This window comes from Rhincodon typus, chromosome 26 (assembly GCF_021869965.1).
Source record: "Rhincodon typus isolate 14 chromosome 26, sRhiTyp1.1, whole genome shotgun sequence".
Lineage (NCBI taxonomy): Eukaryota > Metazoa > Chordata > Chondrichthyes > Orectolobiformes > Rhincodontidae > Rhincodon > Rhincodon typus.
The window spans coordinates 12838072-12855663 of NC_063357.1; the positions used below are offsets into that span (position 1 = coordinate 12838072).

The 17592-nt window shown below is 43.2% G+C and overlaps 1 protein-coding gene across 3 annotated transcripts in view; it reads right to left on the minus strand.

Moving 5' to 3' along the window:
• Positions 1 to 17592, minus strand: part of cuedc1b (CUE domain containing 1b) — a 144904-nt gene that overhangs the window by 79374 nt on the left and 47938 nt on the right. Inside the window, exon 1 of one of the 3 annotated variants that reach the window (XM_048612758.1) lies at positions 4460 to 4756. The exons of the other annotated variants lie outside the window; for them this stretch is intronic. The gene's annotated coding sequence lies outside the window, so the exon portion shown is untranslated. Of the gene's footprint in view, positions 1 to 4459; positions 4757 to 17592 lie in introns of those variants that run through there. 3 annotated transcript variants of the gene reach the window in all.

Genomic DNA, 17592 nt, shown 5'->3' on the forward strand with positions numbered 1-17592 from the left:
GCTTCGAAAGCTTGTGATTTCAAATAAACCTGTCGGGTTATAACCTGGTGTGTGCCTTTGCCCAGCCCAGTCCAACACCAGCACCTCCACATCATGATTTTTTTTAAAAAAAAACATAGATTTCTTTACAAAAAGGATTCTGGGAGCAAGTTAGGTTTCACGGAAAAGGATTTCACAGAAATGTAAAAAATAATCAGAGATTGCAAAGATAGTCGAGATCGCTATTAAAACTGACCTACTCAGACAGATAAATTGAAACTGACTGGGGAAATAAGTCAGTATCATCACACATTCCTACTTCTGTGGATTCTCCCACCTTTGTTCAATTTCACAAAGTGCCTAATACCCAAAGGCCAACTTCAGACAATTGAAGGGTCACAGCTGACCTTACGAACAGCAGGAGCTGAGTGATTTTAATGTAAGCATCATCATTTCAAGTGGGCACAATTTTGGAAGATGGAGCATCAAAAAGCTGGGAGGCTGTCAGTGGTGAGGAGAAGCATCACTTTCTATTGGTCAGTTAAAATAACAGCCCATAATTTTCACTTAAATTAATCGGTGAGACCAGTGGCTCTCAGGGTTATTTACACACAAATGCTATAGTACCATAGGCAAGGGCCAGATTCATGGTTAAATATGAATGCCCAGAAGTTTAGGTTAATGTCAGTTTGCCATTCGCTTTGTGGGAATAGCATCTCACCGTCTCCCTCACCACTGACATGCACCAAACAGCAGGAAATTGCATAATTAATATAAACCAAACCTCAATACAGAAAATCAAAAAGGCACAACAGTTCATTTCAGCTACCCATTAAAAATGCATTAAGTGTTAATTACTGAATGTTTTCTTCCTCCAGGATTTGCAATTAGTTTCTTTGGTCCTCGAGAAAAAGCTGACAGGGACCAAGACGTTAAAAATTAATGGGCTGCCATTGCCAATTTCTCTCTGTGGTCCATAAGGAAACCGCTTGTGATTTGCAAGAGCAAACTGGCGACAGCCTCAAATCCATCCAAACTCCAGGTGACTGTGTTCAACTACACTGCTCCATCTCCTGCCCAGTTCCCATGAGTTGACTCAGCATGGGCACGAGACTGAATATAGGATATTCCTGCTGCGTTTCGCCCTGCAATAGGAAGGGATGCATCTACACATCGACATGACAATCTGTTTCGGTGATATTCACACTCTCTCCTGGAGCTGCTGACTCATGCTGACTAACGCTCAATTACACCTTCCTGAAGCAACCATTCCACATTCCAGAAGCAGCCATTTTTACTCTTTCATCATACCTGCTCGGCCAATGAGCCATTCAACAGCAGGAAGCATAATGGCTCAAGCAAACACCTCTCCCCATCTGTTTCTCACATTTACATAGAACACTTGGATGGGTGGCTGGTAAAGGAAGGTGTAGGGGAAGTAAAGAAACAGATGTCACGGTGTAAAAATTGCAGCTTTCGACAACTGTTCCAATGTTTCTCTTTTCTATCCAGGACACCTCGATTATGGTGCCTCACGTCACCAGCTCCTAGATCAATGAGGCCGGTGCTTGATCCTGTTAGGTTCCTGTTCTGAATCTCTCAGCAACACAATCAATGGTATTTTAAACATTACAACATGGGGAAAGCAATGGCCTAGTGGTATTATCGCCGGACTGTTAATCCGGAGACCCAGCTAACATTCTGGGGACCCAGGTTCGAATCTTGCCAGGGCAAATGGTGGAATTTGAATTCGATAAATACCTGGAATTAAGTGTCCAATGATGACCGTGAATCCATTGTCAGTTGTCAGAAAAACCCATCTGGTTCACTAATGCCCTTTAGGGAAGGAAACTGCCATCCTTACCTGGTCTGGCCTACATGTGATGCCAGACCCATAGCAATGTGGTTGACTCTGAACTGCCCTGTGGGCAATTAGGGATGGGCAATAAATTCTGTCTAGCCAGTGACACTCTCATCCCATGAATGAATTAAAAAAAGACATAAGATCACTGGAGAGGTGACTGTCTCAGTTATAGACAGAATAGGTACAGAAGGCTGACAAAGGGTTTCAGCCCAACTTTCCTGCTCCTCTGATGGGGTATGACCTGCTGTGCTTTTCCAGCCTCACACCTATGGACTTTGGCTTCCGGCATCTGCAGTCATTATTGTTTCCAGGTACAAAAGGCCATTCAGCCCCTTCAGCCTGATCCAGCATTCACTCGATGGTCTGTCTCAATGGTGTCAACTGGTATTTATTTTGCCTCTCTAACATTGTAAACAGTCCCAATACCCTTTCATAGGAGCATGTTATGAGTGGATGTTATTTAAACACATACATGGCAAAAACTGTGAGCACAGTAAAATCCCACAGGCAGCACATGGTTGGTTCACTGGTTGATCTGCTTTTGGTGGGAATTTTCTGAAGGAGGAATGCGGCTCCTCCTCAAATCCAAAGGAACAAACTCCGACATGAAGATAAATGTTCTACACGTTGCCTGTGAGTGTGGAGAGGAGTCAATCCTGGCTTTCAAAAGGGAATTAGATAAGCAGCTAAAGATTACAAACAAAAATGCAAGGCTACTGAGAAAGGGCAAGGAAGTGGGACCATCTCCCTTACAGACATGCACAGATCCAATAGGTCAACTTGCCTCCTTCTGTGCTACAACCGTTCTATCAATCCCGAACAGGCATGTGACACAAGCCTTTCTAAACCCTGAGGTTACATGCAGCAAACCTGTTCAGCCACTTTCATTCTCACCTTCTGTGACATGACTGCTTCGTGTGGAAAATGCCCATTGAGAGGCTTTACCCTTTTGGGAAGAGGGGCCATCAGTAACTAATTTATGGCATTGCTGACGGTAAAGTGAATGAACTTCAACATGTCAACTGCGGTTCTGCTGAAGCCATTTTAAAAGCATGCCAACTGCACCAGCTGCATTCATGTCCAATGACCCGTTCACACAATATGCCAACCGTGCATCTCTTTCTCTGCCAATCCATCTGTGCAAGTGTAACAACTTTATTCATTATACCAAGCCAGCCTTCCACACCCACTCCACCCAAATACCTATGCCAACTGTCAACATTTGTCTGTCACAACAGCTGCAGTATGATTACCCGATGGAACACAGAACAAACCGCTTAAATGTGAGGGACAGTAGCTCTTGTGTAGTTTGCCTGATGTGTCGGAATTACGCCCCTGGTCAATGAAAGCACTGATCTGACAATGTGCAAGGAATTAGCAAGAGCTCAGTAATCTCATCCACATTCCCACGGCGACTGGGGAAAAAAAAAGGAAAATAGCTACTGGATGGGCAATCCAGCCAAAACAGGTCCTGCCCTCACAAATGTCAGCAGATAAGAATCAACAAGTGACCAGGCCAACTGAAGTCCTGTCTGATAGAATGGCGTCAAATTTGCCACTTTCCAATCCACCGGCGTAGTTCCAGAATCTAGGAAAGTTTGGAAGGTCACAAACAGTGCATGTAGTATTTTTGCAGCCACCTTTTTTAAAACTCTAAGAGGTAGGCTATACAGGCACATCAGTACCATGATACTGTGGTCACTTTGTTCATCTATACAGGTGGCAAAAACACAGTCTGCTAAACACAAAACCATTCCCCCACCCCGTCTTTCTGCCATGCGGTCATAAGTTCCCGCTCATAATCACTAACCAGAACAGTACCTCTTCCCAACCTATGAGTGTCCCATTACTCTTCCCCACCCCATCCCTTCCCTGATGTCCCAAAACCTTACACTCAGCTCAAAAGCTGGGTGCTGAAGTTTCTCCAGTTTTGAGGAAGGGTCACTTGATCCAAAATGTTAACTCTGATTTCTCTCCAGCCATGCTGCCAGATCAGCTGAGCTTTTTCAGCAATTTCTGTTTTTGTTCCAGATGCAGATACTTACTGTCCATGTAGTTGTAAGGGTGCTGTCTTTAGTTAAACTAATTACTTTATCAAACTTCATTTGCAGATGAACTAAGTGTCAATTTACTTGCATGCAACATGAACCATAAATGTTGGAGCCAAGAAAGCTGCATTTCTGTACCACCTTTCCTACCCCCCACCATTACCAAATTCCCAGCTTTTACACTTCATTCACGATGCACACTATGACAGCAGATACTGTTTACTCTTACCCTTTCTGAATCATATGGAATTAATCATGTTTAGGTTACCTCCTTTTGCGATTAACCCCTCTTCAGACAATCACTCACTGCTAAACTGCCAAAGGGGACATTTCTGTTCAGTCCCGAAGAAGTCAGACTGGACTGAAAAGTTTAACTCTGTTTCTCTCTCCGCAAATGCTGCCAGACCTGCTGAGTTTCTTCTGCATTTCCTGTTTTGATTTCAGATTTCCAGTACCCCCGCAGTGTTTTGTCTTTAATTTCTGTTCGGTGTTGAGTAAATTGCAAATTCTGCGCATTGAACTGAGAAACTAAACAAGCTAAACGAAACTTCAGTTCGATACTACTCACCCACTGCACCAAGAAATCCACCCGCACCAAATTCTCAACAGTAAACCCTCTGGGAGGCGGTGGGATGGGAGTTTATAGATCCAGTTTGACAGTGACCACAACGTGCATCGTTAAAGTGATCCAGGAAGGAGAACTGGAGTTTAAATAGCTTCAAAATAAACGTGCTGAGGGCTGAAAACGACAATATTTGGACATATCTTTCTGCATTAATGGTTCTCCCAGGTGGATTTTTTAAAAAAAGTACAAGAAAGGCTGGATAGTTCACCGCCTATAATTAACTGCAGCCTTCACAGTAACCACAGTTCTATGCTCCCAGTTCTCACAATAGCAGATGTCACTGAGCCCACCCCCAGCTAGTCTGGTATCAGGTTTCATGACGTCTACGGGTGAATTTCCCACATTCGAGCGTCTGCAGCCTGTGCACCTTGTACAAACTTCAGGCCCCACTCCCTGCTAAACGTTTTCAGCATACCAGACACCAGCTCCCATTTCTCACTGTCCCGTTCATGTGCAGTCAGAATTGTCAATCCTTAGGATTTTGTTGCAATCTCCAAGAATCAAAGATTCACCTCCAGGACGTTGCCATGATTAAATCAAAAGAGAGAGAGAGAGAAAAAAAACATTGAAGGAAATTTTTAAAACTTCGTTTTTTTTCCAAACACTTTAATATATTAGTTACAAAAACATGGGGGCGGGGACGTGGTGGTGAGGGAACAGGACTGTTTCACTGACAGGATGAATTTAACGCAGTAACTTGAGTCTGTTTCCTCTATTCAACTGGCAATGGGAGGTCTGGAAAACGAGCCAATGGAGGGAGTCTTGTAATAAAACCTCCAGTAATTCAGAGATAACAAGGTGCAGAGCTGGATGAACACAGCAGGCCAAGCAGCATCATAGGAGCAGGAAGGCTGACGTTTCAGGCCTAGACCCTGCTATCTTTGAACACCTTGTTATCTCAGATTCTCCATCATGTGCAGTTCCTGCTATCTCCAGTAATTCATCCGACCAGAACTGACAACCCTACAACTGTTTACTCCATCAGGTTTGCCGATGTTAACATTAACACTTAACAACAGCAACCAAAGGTAGCATCTTGCAGTGTAAGGTCCAAGCAAAGCAAGGTCCTTTTAAATATGATTTCTGTGCGGCATTATGTTAATTGCATGTGAATTGCGTTTAATTATATGCATGTGGAGTATTTTAAATCGAGCTTTCATTTGAACGTAAGTAATCCCTACCCCTGGACCAAAAGACTCATGTTCAAGTCCCACCTGCTCCTGAGGTGTGCAATGACATCTCTGAACAGCATGATCAGGTTGAACGTATATAAAGGGACACTGACAGTTGAATTAGGGGCCATATTCTTGTAAGATTTTACTCTTTACACAATTGTAAGGCTGTGTAAAGATTAGCTCAATTACTATCCTTCATTCTTATTGGAACAGAACATATCAGGATGAGCGCTTGAACAGCAAACAAGAATCCAGCAATGCAAATTGACAACTTGGCTTTGCCAGATTTGGGGCATTTTTGCAAAATGACTTTGACCTATACAACATTAGTCTTGTCAGGATCAACCCAACATTAAATGTTAAGCATACTCAAAGAGCATGTCAGCTTGAATAAGAGACATTTGGGATATTCCCTTAACACCAGTTTATGTTTCGAACCCGCTCACTGAAAACACCAGGGGACTGTAATCCATGCAAAATCCCTTGGCTGTATGTCCAACATGAAATGTATATGAATGTATAATTATATGCAATTATATGGGGGTGGCTGTGTGTGCGCGTTACGGTGTGAAGCAAATTACTTTCCTATGTTGAACCAGCTAGACTTAATCACTCCACCTGTACTGTTGCATTGTTGAGCACAAGATGATGCTCCCTCTGCTTGGGCCTAATTTCAGAACAGCACCCACTTGTGTGAACTTCTTCATTTCCTACACATCTCAGTTTTTGGCTCCCTATTAATGTAACACCAGTTGCTGGCAACAATTTTTCCTTGTAAAAACAAAAACCTGACTCCAATCATGACTTTATCATTATATTCCGGCTGCTTAGTCTTCCAGGTCCAATTCTCAAATCCAAACTTTCGCTGAATTCAAGCAACTTACCTTGGATGCTGGAGGTCTGAAATAAAAACAAAGTGCTGGCGAAACTCAGAAGCTCTGGCAGCATCCGTGGAGTGAGAAATAAAATTAATGTTTCAAGCCCAATGATGATTGTTCAAAACTATTAGTAGTTCCACAGATACTGCCACACCTGATGAGTTTCTCCAGCACTTTCTAATTTTATGTCTGCCGGATTTGCCTGACATAAGAAATTGTAGTTGGATGTATATAATGCAAGGGAGACAATTTATACACTACAACTATAAGGACCTCTCTTTTTTTCAAACCTTTGATGGGACATGGGTATCACTTGAGAGGCCATGCAAGTTGTTGCCCATCCTTATATGCTCTAGTTTGCCCATTTCAGAGATCAGTTAAGAGTAACCACACTACGGGAGATGATAAGATATATGTAGACCAGACTGGGTAAGGAAGGCCGATTTCCTTCCTTAAAAGGACATTAATAATCCAGATGGATTTTGTTTATGACAATGGTAGTGATCACAGCCAACATTACTGCTGGTTGGCTTTCAAATCCAAATTTCATTAATTGAATTTAAATTCCTCCAGCTGCCAAGATGGGTTTAAACCTGTGTTCAGGCTCTTGTAGTGCAGTGGTACTGTCCCTATCTCTGGAAAAGGAAACCTGGGTTCAAGTCCCACCTGGTCCAGAGGTATGTAATAATATCTCTGAGCAGGTTGCATAGAAAATACCTAAACCTCTATTCTCAGATGATTAGCCTGGGCCCCCTGGATTACTCATCCAGTGACATTAACACTATGGTCACTATTACCCATCACCTCTCTGATAAGATTTATGACCAAACTGCTGACTCTTTAACCCACTTCTCTTCGCAACACCCAATTCCTCATTTCATACTGGGTACTTCAGAATTGGTACAGCACTGAAGGAAGCCATTCATCCAATCACGCCTGTGTGGGCTTTCAGAAGGAACAGATCTTCTGTTTATGTCCCTACATTTAGATAGAGTTACGATAAAGATAACTCATTAAATGAACTTGCTTTGGTGCCCTCACTGTCCTGGACTATTCAGTGAGCACCAGCTTGGAGCCTTGAATGGTCCTAACACAGTTCGTGTAGAAGGTGTACATTTTAATTCTTGACCTTCCATTTTTGGGTGCCTCAGTGCTGCAAATGAACCAATAATGATTCAGTGGCAAAAGTGTTTAAGTCAACTGCCAATCACTCACTATTTCCCCTGAAGGACAAGATGATCCAGGTCGCTATCTGCCATTCTTTATTATCTAGCAGGGACTGCAGAAAATCTTTGACAGTTGAAACCAGCCCTTAGCTCAACAGGTATCATTTGCACCAGATTTGTGGGATTGATGCCTGATCCAAAGGCACAAACATAAAAACCCAGGCTGACAAGGCAGTGCAGCAAACACAGGCATCAGTAATTGAAGATGCTCAAAGATGAGGCATTAGACTGAGGCTCGAACTGCCCACTCAGTTGGACGTGAAAGATACAACTTGAAGAAGAGCAGTCACTGCTAATTTCTCAAAGAAAGGTCACTAAAACAAATGGTCATTGTATGTGACTTGCTGTGCACAAATGGGCTGCCACATTTCCTACAACTGTGACTACACTTCAAACGCCTTCACTGCTCATTAAAGATGGGACATTTGGGTGTAGTAAAAAGCGACACAACATTTGCAAGGTCTTCCCGACAACCACTTTGAACCTTTCTTCCACTAATAAGCTGACACTAATGACGGATATTGTAGATTCTGCCTCTGACTATCATATGGGTGAAGTTTTAGGCATTTGCACAGGTTTTGTTCCATATAAAATGCCCATTAGTCTTGCTGTCTTTAATCTTCACTTGCTAATCTTCCAATCAATAAGAAAGCACAGCTGTTCCATTTCAAAGCCTCTCTGCAGGGATGTTTCAAAAAGGCAGGATAGAAGGCTCAAGAGAGATGGAAACAGGCAAATGGTATGAAGCACATGTTTGCTCTTTGCCATTAATTTGTGTGATTCAAAGTCAAAACTAACAATCCTCAAATCCAACGTGCTGATCTCTCTGACAAGAGGGAGTGACAGGTTTGCAATATCACTCATTAGAGTAATGGAGGATAAAAACCTGACATAGCTACATTCATTTGATTGACTTGCTCTCTATCTGGTTGATGGGAGTTTCAGAATTCCCAATCATACAAATTCCCGATCGGAGAAGTCACAATGCTGTAAAAGACGGTCTGGCATTACAGGACAATTCTGCCAGCCAACTCCCTTGCATTCTTCTAGTGTACCTATAATTACAGTGCATATTATACCAGAAACAGGTCATCCAACATCATAAATCCATTTGTTGTTCATACTTCACACAAGCACACTTGAATGTATGAATTAGGAACAATAGTAGGCCACTCAGCCTCTTCAGTCTGCTCTTCCTACATCATCTCTTATCTTCAAATTCCATTCTCTAGCATGTGTTTAACCAGATTACCATAGATGTATCATTGCTTCATGTCTCAATTATTCCGTCGGGTAGTAAATTCCACATTCTAACCATTTTCTGGATAAAGAGTTTTCTCTTAACTTCCTTAGTGGATTTGAAGTGGCTATCTTAAATTAATGACCTGTATGTTTTGGATCTGCCTCCTCCACAAATGGGAATATCATCCCGATACCCAGCCTACCAAATCCCTCCATAACATTGAAGGCCACAATTCAGTTACAAAACTGCCAAGTATTCACATTAGCCCTTTAAAGACAGACGGAGGAGCCACCACAAGGACACAAAGAACAAGCAAGGATAAGAGCTGTAAAGTCCACAAAAGAGGCACACCACAGTTTAGGCAGGATGCAAAGGCACTGGAGATGGTGCAGGAAACATTTATAGGAACGATCGAAGGGGATGATACACTTTGGATAGATTGGTGCAGCTGGGACTGTTCTACTTGGAGAGAGTTGAACGGATATTGGAGTGAGGTGTTCGAGACCATGAGTGATCTCTGGTGAAGTAGAGAGTGAGAAACTCTTCCCATTTCAGATCGAGAACTAGTGGGCACAGATTTAAAAGTCATCCGCAAAGAAATCATAGAGTTTGGAAAGCACGGAAACAGGCCCTTTGGCCCAACCAGTCCATGCCAAACATAATCCCAAACTAAACTAGTCCCACCTGTCTGCTCCTGACCCATATCCCGCCAAACCTTACCTATTCATGTACTTATCCACATGTCTTTTAAACATAATTGTACCTGCATCCACCACTTCCTCAGGAAGCTCATCCCACACACGAACTACCGTTTAAAAAATTTGCCTGTGTCTTTTTTAAATCCCTCTCCTCTCACCTTAAACATGTGCCCCCTCATCTTGAAATCCCCAATCCTAGGGAAAAGACACCTACCATTAACTCTATCTATACTCCTCATTATTTTATAAACTTCTACAAGGTCACCTCTCAACCTCCTACACTCCAGTGAAAAAATCCCAGCCTTCCTTTATAACTCAAACCTTCCATTCCCGGAAACATCCTGATAAATCTCTTCTGAACCCTCTCCAGCTAGATAATATCCTTTCTATAACTGGACACAGTATTCCAGAAGAGGCCTCACCAATGTCCTGTACAACCTCAACATAACTTCCAACAAGCCATATGCAATACAAGGAGAAACCTCCTTTACACAGGAAGTTTTTAGGATCTGGAATGCACTGTCAGAGATTGTGGTGCTGACAGATTCAAACCGAAGCTTTCGAGAGAGAATTAGATGAGCTGAAAAGCAAAAACGAACGGGGCTATAGGGTGAAGGCAAAGAAGTACATTTAGCTGAATTTCTCATTCAGAGAGGTGGCACAGGCACAACAGACCAAACAGCTTCCTTCTGTACTGTGACAGCTCTCTGACTCTGTGAGCCTAAGCAGGCTATTCACCCACGAAGCACATCGCCAGCAACCTCCATTCTATTCTTGTTCAGAGCCTGCTCATGCCTAACAGTCGCTGCTGGATAGTGATCCATTGGGATGGGATCTGTCTGATTCCCTCTCCAACCCACTCCCTCATCTTCCCCTCCCCACCCGGCCACAAAACCCAATTGGATGCTCCCACTCCGGGTAAGCTACGTCAGCAGAGTGGGTTTTGCCATGTGTCACCATGTGTCTGTTCTGTAGTTTACAAACTCATCAAACACTGTCTATATTCACCAACCTGGGGAAGGGGAGGGAGATGTGATTGCCTGAAGTGGGGTAGGAAGTCGAGTGAAAATGGGTAGGGCTCTGCAATTCAGAGTTTTCTCACTTCAAATGCTGCAGAGCAGGAGCCCAGTGTTCAGGATGTGCAGTTGCCTTGTCATGCCGCTCAGTGCATTCCGGGACTTCAGACCGTATTTTGCAAGTCACGCCTGGTATTATTCACTTGCTCAGCCAGGGAAGGGGAAAGTAATTCCCAAGTACAAGGCTCGTGCAAAGCACAGAAACTGTCAGATCATCCGCTCCCAAATGGCTAAATTAGTAGGTCACAGCTGTTAGCTAGGTCAAGTGAAAGATTGCAGTGAACTACAGAGTTACACTGCTCCATAGGCCGACCTACAACAGCAAGGAGGGCACAAAACATGTCAATTAGACTTTTCATAGGGCCTTCTACCCAATAATAGTCCGAGTTACACACCAGTGCATTACTGAGGGAGTGCTGGATTGCCAACAGCTCAGTGGCCTGCACACTGAGGCTCCATCTGCCTGTTTGGGTGCGTGGTATCAAATTGAATTGTCTGCACTGGCAACTTCCTACAGCGTTCTTCACTCGAGCAACAGTGTGCACAACTCACGGACTACCAAAGTAAAACACAAACTCTGAAGGAGTAATGGAAAACTGCGGAAATTCACCATAGAAAGAATGCCCTTCATCCAGCAATGGTCATGTAAACACCCTGTGAAAGTCAGAGCTGAACCCACAATAAGGACAGACCTGATGCACCACAATACATAGTCTGTATCCATCTCCACTGTAACCCTTTACAACACCTCTAGGTGAAGTATAATTAACTTTAACTATTCACAAGAAAAAATATTTTCTTTTTAACCCGTCCATTATCTTCACAGATAACAAGGTGCAGAGCTGGATGAACACAGCAGGTCAAGCAGCATCAGAGGAGCAGAAGGCTGACGTTTCGGGCCTAGACCCAAGGGTCTGCTGTGTTCATCCATCTCTACACCTTGTTATCGCAGATTCTCCAGCATCTGCAGTTCCTACTATCTCTGAAACATTATCTTCACAGGCTCCTTTATGTGATAAGTTGTTGAACTGTTGAATCTGGGACACAGATGGCTGTACAGTGACAGTCCCAAGAGGCGGCCCAGGAATCATGTAAACTCCTACTCCTTGGAAGGTGGGCAACACACAGGTAAGGCTGACATTTTTCTGAAGAAGGATCCAGACCCAAAACATCAACTTTCCTGCTCCTCTGATGCTGCCTGGCCTGCTGTGTCCCTCCAGCTCCACATTGTGTTATCACTGACTCCAGCATCAGCAATTTACACCATCTCTGACATTTATAATGTGAAGGTCGTGGTAGACCTTCTCCTAGAACTGCGACTGGCCATGTGGCGAAAGTGATTCCCGCATGGGGTGGTGGCCTTGGGGTAACATCATTGGCCAACAATCCATGGGCCCAGGCTAATGATCTGGGGTTATGGGTTGAAATCTTGCTATGGCAGCTGGGGGAATGAGATTCCAATTAATTAACAAATGCAGTTAATTAAAAGAAAGCCACTGTCATCATGGAGAACGGGAAAATATCGATAAAAACCCATCTGGTTCACGAATGTCCTTTTTGGGAAAACAAACTTGTCATCCTTTCTTGGTTTGGCTTACACGTCACCCTAGGTCCATGACTAACTGCTCAAATTAGAGATTGGAAAATGATGGTGACACCCATACCCCACAAATTAATTCAAAAAGAAAGGAAGAACGTTGCAGCTGGTCACACCTCACCTCCAAAGCCCAAAGAGAACACCGTACTGGGTACCTTCAGAAGTGATGATGGAGTCTTGCCCATCTTTGGGCTACCACTGAAGGCATTTTGCCCAGCTAACACCAATTCATGCAATGGGCTAGTGCCCACTGGATTCTGGGCTGAGACTGCCCAAGGACCCTCTCAAACCGATCAGAGAAAGAGGAGCTTCAATTGGCCTAATCTGGAACATTCCACAATCCAACTCCCTGAGGTTAAAGGTCAGTCTGCCCCTCAAAGTGGGTACGGGGCATATTGTCCAGCAGAAGCTTTGTTATCTGATCACTTGGCTTCATGACAGATTTGCCATGGAAACTGCGACCAGCCAATGAGATAAGAATGATAAAAAGACTTAGCCAGGACCTTAGGGTTCTACTGTCAAAATAAACCAGGAAAGTGAGTGATGTGACAGCTTCACCATAATGACAGACATACCAATGACAACCATTTAAAACCAAATCCTGTCATTAGGAGCTGCGCAGGGAACACCACAAAAGTGGCCAGGAATTGAAAACTCTCTCACAGCAGAAGAAAACTACTGCAAAGCTTCTTTGTTTTAATTGGCTTACCGAATAAGCAGCAAAATGTGAAGAATGTGAGGGTACAGCGGATTCCCACAGAACAAGGGATCTATTGGGGCTGGAGCTATTGCACTTTCACAACCAGTTCCCCTTCAACTACTGCCCACCATGATGCCTCCATCGCCAGGCCATACACACAGCTATTGTCCACTCGCTTAGGCCTCTTCCCATACAATGGCACTATCCTGGTTGGTCATCCTTGAAACTGAGCACAGTTCAATCACAATAAAGGGTTCAGCCCTTAAGGACTCAGAGGAGGATAAATATCTTCCCTCAGAGGCTTGAGAATCTTAGGAATTCTGTACTGCAGAAGTCTGTGGCGATCCAGTCATTAAATAAATTCAAGATGGAGACTGATGGGCTTTCTGGATGCTAAAGGAACCAATGGCTGTGAAACAAGAGTGGAAAAGTGAAGGTGAGGTAACTTCACCTCGATTTCAATTTATCACATTATCCCTGTAACTGAGGGTCAGCCATGATCTTATTCAACAATTGTGCAGGCCTGGTGGGCCATGAAGCTGCTTTCTGATATTTCCTCCTCCTTCTCATGTTTTTCCATTCGTACACACAGGAAATACTGGCCTGAAGAGAGGGTTTTGCAAACGCCCTGCCTTTTCAGCAATAATCATACACCTAAAGTACACCAGTCATATGCCATGACTACCAGGAGAGCTCACAAACACATGACATCCCATCACCTTTTGTAATTCTGAAACCAAATGCTGCCAACACTCACAAAAAGTCATATCGATCTCACTGAGTGAGATCCTTCCCAAAAGCAAAATGGTTTGGTTTTTGTGAAAACCCTAATCCACCTTTAGCATCAAGATTTTAAATTTCCAGATTTCCTTTTGAGAAAAACAAGATTCAAACTGCCACACCATGATCTGAAGTCACACGATCAGTGTGGACATCTAGATTAGGAACAAAAATAAAGTTGCTGGAAAAGCTCAGCAGGTCTGGCAGCATCTATGAAGGATCCGGTGATCCTTCCTCTGAGGAACAGTTCTGAGGAAGGGTCACCAGACCTGAAATGTTAACTCTGTTTTTTTCCTTCACAGATGCTGCCAGACCTGCTGAGCTTTTCCAACAACTTTGTTTTTGTTCTAGATTCACAGCATCCGCAGTTCTTTCGGTTTTTATTTCGGACATCTAGATTAGTTATGTAACCAATACACTGCCAACTGTTTGTAATCAGATAATCACTTAATGTAATAAAACTTCCCACATTAGGTCAGATAACCAAAAGCTTGGTCAATGAGGTAGATTCTGAGAAGTTCTTGAAAGAGGAAAGGGAGATGGAGAGGAGGAAAGGGAGATGGAGAGGTGGAAAAGTTAATCGGGAGGGAATTCCAGACCTTGGGCTCCCTCGAATCAAAACATTAACTCTGTTTTTCTCTCTCCACGGATGCTGCCAGATCTATTAAGTTTCTCCAGCATTTCGTTTATGTTTCAGATTTCGAGCATCCAAGGTATTTTGCTTTTATTTCAGATGTCTCAGAGGGTGTAGGGCAGGAGGAGATTTACAGAGACAGGGAAGGGGGCAGGGAGGTCCCGAAGGAATTTCAAAACAAGGATGAGGTGGTTCAAGAAACATCTTTGGCAAGCTTTGCAACCGCAGCTACAAATAACTGTTCCGAAGAAAGAAAAGGAAAACAGTCCCAGAACAAAGACTCCCCAGACTCGACCACATTTTGGGCAGATGTCTCAGAGTGCTAAGCAAACGGAAACATCTCAGGGGCTCAGCAATTCGCAAGGCTAAAACATGGAAGTTCAAAAATAAAAATTAAACATAATCTTCTGGTGCGTTCTGTCTGAGTGATGTCACTCAGCACGGAACAGAAAGATTTTTGTGGTTTCCACTGAACACACAGAAGAGCTTACCCAGCCAGTAAGTGAGCCATTGAAAAGTCCAATGTTTGCACCCTGTTCTGTGCTGAGCGCAGATAGGACAGCATGTGGTAGAAGCTGCAACAGCCGGGGCTTGGTCATGTGGGGGTTTAGGAAGGAGAATGTTTCCATTCTGAATCACCTGTCTGCTGGCGATACTCAGATAAGGAAGGTGGGGTTGGGAGAGAGAGGACTGACAAGACAAGCAATCCAGGTGTACTGCCTACAATGGCACACTGCTGAAAAGCAAGTTACCACAAGATTCTGTTGCTCAGAGAATCATTTTTATTCTTGGCTGTGATGTAGGCATCACTGGCAAGGCCAACCAATGCATCTATCTCTGATCACCCTTGACCAGGGCCTTGTTGGATCATTTCAGAAGGCGGTTAAAAATTAACCTTACTGATACGGTTCTCGAGATACATGTAGGTCAGACCGTTTCAGGATGGCAGATTTCCTTCTCTGAAAAGGCATTAGTGAACCAGCCCGGTTTTAAGGCCAATCAATGATAGCTTCATGAACCCAATTATTGAGACCAGTTTTGTTTTCAGAATTCCAAATTTATGAATGGAATTTAACTTCCACCAGCTACTGTGGAGAGATTTGAATCTATTCCCACTGATCATGAGCCTGACACCCCACCCCCATTACTAGTCCAGTGGCATTATCACTATATCTCCATTTCCTCCAAAGTCAACCAGGGTCCTGGAGAAGCACAATAGAAAGAAACAAATTTGATCTAAATCATCAAAGTTTATGAGTGAGAGACATACACAGACAGAGATAAAAAGATATAGCACAATGTGGATCCATGAATGAGGAAAACAGATCTATCTACATGAGAAATCAATCAATATGACACATGTATGAGAAAGACAAGTAGGGAGGGTCTGGAAACACTCAAAACAGTTTTACATAATCTGCAGCAACACACAGACATGCATGGACAGACACAGACATGTATGGACACAGGCACAGACAAGCACTGATCACAATGAAGGAAAGTCAAGATCAGAGAAAATAATTAACTCACAAAACAAGTGAAACGTGAAAGCACACTTTACAGAACCTAGGATCAACAAAATACGAGTGCTGTAACCGAGCAAATTAAACATTGTGCAAACTCTAAAGCAGTCATTTGAAAACAGAATGATGGATCACTGAGAAAGTTTCACCAAATGTAATGGACTCATCTGTCACTGTTAGGTTTAGGAAACTGATAGTAAACAAAGAATCCAATTAGTTGCCCAACTATACCTCAAATTAAAAACAAACTTTTCAACAACTTTTATTAAAATTAGAAGATGGGGATCAAGATCCCTAAATTGCAAAGTCTACTCTGCCATCAACTTCTTGCTTTGCTGTGTTCCAGCAACATGCTGTAGGCATTGCACACTCAGGAACATGACCACACACAAGCATTATCCCAACAACCCCGCCAATCCTTACACTTTACTCCTCCAATGACATTAGCTTCTGCCCATTCAATGTCTCACCGCAACTGAATCCCATACTTAGAGTTTTTTTTTATTCATGGGATAAGGGAGTTGCTGGCTAGACCAGCATTTATTATCAAGCCCCTAATTGCCCAGAAGGCAGTGAAAAGTCAACCACATTGCTGAGAGTCTGGAGTCACATGTAGTAGGCCAGACCAGACCAAGATGCAGATTTCCTTAGTGAGCCAGATGATTTTTATGGTAATCAACAATAGTTACAAAGTTGCCATTAGATTACCTTTTCATTCCATATTTCACCGTCTGCCATCCGGGAGATATGAACCTATGTCCCTAGAGCAAAAACAGAAGTTGGTGGAAAAGCTCAGCAGTTCTGAGGAAGGATCACCAGACCTGAAACGTTAACTCTGATTTTTTTCTTCACAGATGCTGCCAGACCTGCTGAGCTTTTCCAGCAACTTCTGTTTTTGTTCCTGATCTACAGCATCCACAGTTCTTTTGGTTTTTATATATCCCTAGAGCATTAGCCTGGGGTTCTGGATTATCCATCCACAGGCGCTGACATGACAGATTTATATCAAGGTAGAGAAAGAAAATCTGTTCCCATTAGCTGAAGATACAAGGATGAGGAGACCAAAGGTTCTAGGCAAGAGATGGGTGGGAGTGTGCAGTGTGAAGAAGACTTTTTTTAAAACTAGTGAGCCATGATGCCATGCTTGTACCTGCTGCTTGAGAGGTTGGTGAAAATGGAGGCAATTAACGATTTCAAACAGGAGATTAGATGGGCATGAGAAATGCAAATTTGCACAGATGAAAGAAACGGAATCGGGGACAGAGGACTGGGACTTAATGGATTCCTTTCCAAAGAGTCATTGGCCAACTTTGATTCGATAACCCCGCAGACAGGAACTGGTGGCTTTCAACAAGTCAAGAATAAATAGCCATACATTAGACTCAAGGAGGATTAGAACATACAGCAGGAAAAACCACAATAAACAACCTTGTGAGGCTGTGGAATTCATTTCCAGAGTCAAGAGGTGAGGCAGACACAATGTTAGCATTAACGATCAGATTGGATAAAGCCATTAGATTAAGATCAGGTTAATAAATGTGGTTTA